The sequence below is a fragment of the Schistocerca cancellata genome, chromosome 10, assembly GCF_023864275.1.
Source record: "Schistocerca cancellata isolate TAMUIC-IGC-003103 chromosome 10, iqSchCanc2.1, whole genome shotgun sequence".
Taxonomy (NCBI): domain Eukaryota; kingdom Metazoa; phylum Arthropoda; class Insecta; order Orthoptera; family Acrididae; genus Schistocerca; species Schistocerca cancellata.
The window spans coordinates 126522248-126526578 of NC_064635.1; the positions used below are offsets into that span (position 1 = coordinate 126522248).

Below are 4331 nucleotides of genomic sequence, written 5' to 3' on the forward strand. Positions count from 1 at the left end.
GTTAACATCCAACTGCCCAACAGTACAATAGCGAATATTCATTCCAACAATGCAAACCAGCCACAGACTGCACACAGCACAGTCAGTGATTTTCATACAGAGCGTTACGTGGCGTTACCAACATAAAAACCTAAACAGTCCACTTACAAAACAAACATATAAGGTATTTTTAAACGATTTAGACTAGTCCGTTAGTAATTTTCAGAGGGTCAGTAGCTAAAAAGAGGAGACATAGGATGAGTATAGAATCTATAACCTCGCCCAAGAAAGTGTCTACATACAGGTAACTCTTTCCAATCTAATTTTTTCACTCGCTGCATTTTTCCGAGTCTTATTTATTTTAAGCAGGTAAGGAAATAAGTGGTTAAGGGTTACTACGCTACTGTTTTAAAAGAATAAAATGCAATATAAGATACCTTGCCAACTTTCTTGTTTGTTTATGCTTGTTGGTATGTTTTCCTCCATGTTACTTCTTCAAACATTTCCCAGGTGAAGCCAATCTGTATCTTGCATGTTTCGAAAAAATAAATTCTTTCTCTTCGTCCCCTTTCTCCTTGGGTTTGCTGCAAACCCTGCAACCCTTTGCTGACTTTTTTTTATTTTGCATTGTAAAATAAATCCTCCTATTTAGTCCCTCCTCAGCGTCAGGATGGTCTGCCTCATTTCTTCGAATTTGTATTTCTCGCCTGGTCAACTGATTGACTAAATTTCATCCACAGGAAAGATGAGTATGCAGTCCTTCTCCGCATTCATTTTTGTATATTGAGAATCGAATATAACTTTTCACTACAGCACCTCAATCAACAAGAAGAATTTTTTTTTCCAGTACTTGCATGATTGACTTGTAAAAGTGTGGCAGTCACTGTCAGATCTGCCCTGTCTACTCTTCCCATAAACTTCGTGTGTTCCGAAATAACAGTGGGTATCAGGAACTGCACAAGCTCTTTCTTCCTATAACCAGTGATCAGATGGGTGTGAGGATCAAAGAATGTACTCAACATAAGTCACTAGCGCCTTGTCATGGAATGAAAGAAGCATAATTTTCATCTCATTTTTATAGGCACATAACTCATATTTAGCAAGTTTCGTCTTCCTAGAAGGCATAACTGTATCTGTCAGACGAAGTTTCATGTTGTGCAAATTTCGGAGCGAGCTGAGGGCTTATGTACTACCATTCAGTAAAGACATGATAGCCTGAACCACCTGCACAGGCTACCAATTGTGCGAAATGAACCACCACTTGGGTTGCAAAAGGTACACTAGGACGAATTAGGCTTTCTGCAGCTGTCTTTCCATGATATGGAATGTGAGAAAGAGCAAGAACGTTTTCTGAATCGCACAGACAGTAAACTCGTAAACTCCACTTTGGAGGCTTCTATGGGTTGTAGTACTTGATTTGAATTCTTCCTTTGAATCCTACGAAGCTCTCATCTCTAATCACATTTCTTTTTGGTTCTCATTGAAGAATGGAATTCGTTTCAGGCTGTCTTCTGTAAAATAGTAAACTAAATCTGTCAAGGCCGTCTTCGATATTACACTAAGAAAAGTCTTCTTCTAATGAAAAACCCCTCCACAAGTGCGACATTAGGTGTTTTGTGAGTGACTTTCTGAATCTCTCCTTTAGCATACATATTTATAGCATTCACAGTTTAATACGACTGTCAGAAATATTCAAGTTCAGATTTTGGTCGAACACTATGAGCAATGGTGAAACCTTGCTGCGGGAAACGTTTTTATACACTCACAGGGATTAAATCTATACTGTAAGAAGCTTTTATCCCGTCTTCACCTCAGAGTAGCAACTGCAATCTACGTTCTCAATTGTTTAATGGATGCTTTCAAATCTCTGTCGTTCTCTACAGTTTATACCCTGTAGTACCATGGAAGTCATTCTCTGATGTCTTAATAGATGTTCTAACATCCTGTACCTTCTTCTTGTCAGTGTTTTCCACATATTCCTTTCCTCTCCGATTCTACGCAGAGCCTCCTCATTACTTACCTTATCAGTCCACCTAATTTTCAACATTCGTCTGTAGCACCGCATCTCAAATGCTTCCATTCTGTTCCGGTTTCGCCACAGACCATGTTCCATTACCATACAACGCTATACTCCAAACGTAAATTCTCAGAAATTTCTTCCTCAAGTTAAGGCCTGTGTCTGATACTAGTAAAGTTCTCTTGGCCAGAAATGCCCTGGTCCGCCTGTAGTTGGTTATTTTGCTGCCCAGGTAGCAGAATTCCTCAACTTCATCGCCCTCGTGCCAATCAAACCTGATGTTAATTTTCGCGCTGTTCTCATTGTTGCTACATCTCTTTCGTCTTGCTTCGATTTACACTGAGTCCATATTCTGTACTCATGAGACTGGTCATTCCATGTGACAGATACCAACAGAGAATTTCATATCAGCGCACACTCCGCTGCAGAGTGAAAAACCCATTCTGGAAACATCCCCCAGGCTGTGGCTAAGCCATGTCTCCGCAATATCCTTTCTTTCGGGAGTGCTAGTTCTGCAAGGTTCGCAGGAGAGCTTCTGTAAAGTTTGGAAGGTAGGCGACGAGATACTGGCAGAAGTAAAGCTGTGAGGACGGGGCGTGAGTCGCGCTTGGGTAGCTCAGTTGGTAGAGCACTTGCCCGCGAAAGGCAAAGGTCCCGAGTCCGAGTCTCGGTCCGTGCAAACAGTTTTAATCTGCCAGGAAGTTTCATATCAGCGCACACTCCGCTGCAGAGTGAAAATCTCATTCTGGAAACATCCCCCAGGCTGTGGCTAAGCCATGTCTCCGCAATATCCATTCTTTCAGGAGTGCTAGTTCTGCAAGGTTCACAGGAGAGCTTCTGTACAGTTTGGAAGGTAGGAGACGAGGTACTGGCAGAAGTAAAGCTGTGAGGACGGGGCGTGAGCCGTGCTTGGGTAGCTCAGTTGGTAGAGCACTTGCCCGCGAAAGGCAAAGGTTCCGAGTTCGAATCTCGGTCCGCGCACACAGTTTTAATCTGCCAGGAAGTTTCATATCAGCGCACACTCCGCTGCAGAGTGAAAAACGCATTCTGGAAACATCCCCCAGGCTGTGGCTAAGGCATGTCTCCGCAATATCCTCTCTTTCAGGAGTGCTAGTTCTGCAAGGTTCGCAGGAGAGCTTCTGTAAAGTTTGGAAGGTAGGAGACGAGGTACTGGCGGAATTAAAGCTGTGAGGACGGGCCGTGAGTCGTGCTTGGGTAGCTCAGTTGGTAGAGCACTTGCACGCGAAAGGCAAAGGTTCCGAGTTTCGAGTCTCGGTCCGCGCACACAGTTTTAATCTGCCAGGAAGTTTCATATCAGCGCACACTCCGCTGCAGAGTGAAAAACGCATTCTGGAAACATCCCCCAGGCTGTGGCTAAGGCATGTCTCCGCAATATCCTCTCTTTCAGGAGTGCTAGTTCTGCAAGGTTCGCAGGAGAGCTTCTGTAAAGTTTGGAAGGTAGGAGACGAGGTACTGGCGGAATTAAAGCTGTGAGGACGGGCCGTGAGTCGTGCTTGGGTAGCTCAGTTGGTAGAGCACTTGCACGCGAAAGGCAAAGGTTCCGAGTTCGAGTCTCGGTCCGTGCAAACAGTTTTAATCTGCCAGGAAGTTTCATATCAGCGCACACTCCGCTGCAGAGTGAAAAACTCTTTTTGGAAACATCCCCCAGGCTGTGGCTAAGCCATGTCTCCGCAATATCCATTCTTTCAGGAGTGCTACTTCTGCAAGGTTCACAGGAGAGCTTCTGTAAAGTTTGGAAGGTAGGAGACGAGGTACTGGCAGAAGTACAGCTGTGAGGACGGGGCGTGAGTCGTGCTTGGGTAGCTCAGTTGGTAGAGCACTTGCACGCGAAAGGCAAAGGTTCCGAGTTCGAGTCTCGGTCCGTGCAAACAGTTTTAATCTGCCAGGAAGTTTCATATCAGCGCACACTCCGCTGCAGAGTGAAAAACTCTTTTTGGAAACATCCCCCAGGCTGTGGCTAAGCCATGTCTCCGCAATATCCATTCTTTCAGGAGTGCTACTTCTGCAAGGTTCACAGGAGAGCTTCTGTAAAGTTTGGAAGGTAGGAGACGAGGTACTGGCGGAATTAAAGCTGTGAGGACGGGCCGTGAGTCGTGCTTGGGTAGCTCAGTTGGTAGAGCACTTGCACGCGAAAGGCAAAGGTTCCGAGTTCGAGTCTCGGTCCGTGCAAACAGTTTTAATCTGCCAGGAAGTTTCATATCAGCGCACACTCCGCTGCAGAGTGAAAAACTCTTTTTGGAAACATCCCCCAGGCTGTGGCTAAGCCATGTCTCCGCAATATCCATTCTTTCAGGAGTGCTACTTCTGCAAGGTA

General features: G+C 45.0%; 1 non-coding gene across 1 annotated transcript; it reads left to right on the top strand.

The window, feature by feature from the left end:
• Positions 1–2903: 2903 nt before the first annotated feature.
• On the top strand, positions 2904–2977 carry Trnas-cga (transfer RNA serine (anticodon CGA)). The gene has a single exon. It is a non-coding gene; the product is annotated as a tRNA-Ser (tRNA).
• Positions 2978–4331: the final 1354 nt, after the last annotated feature.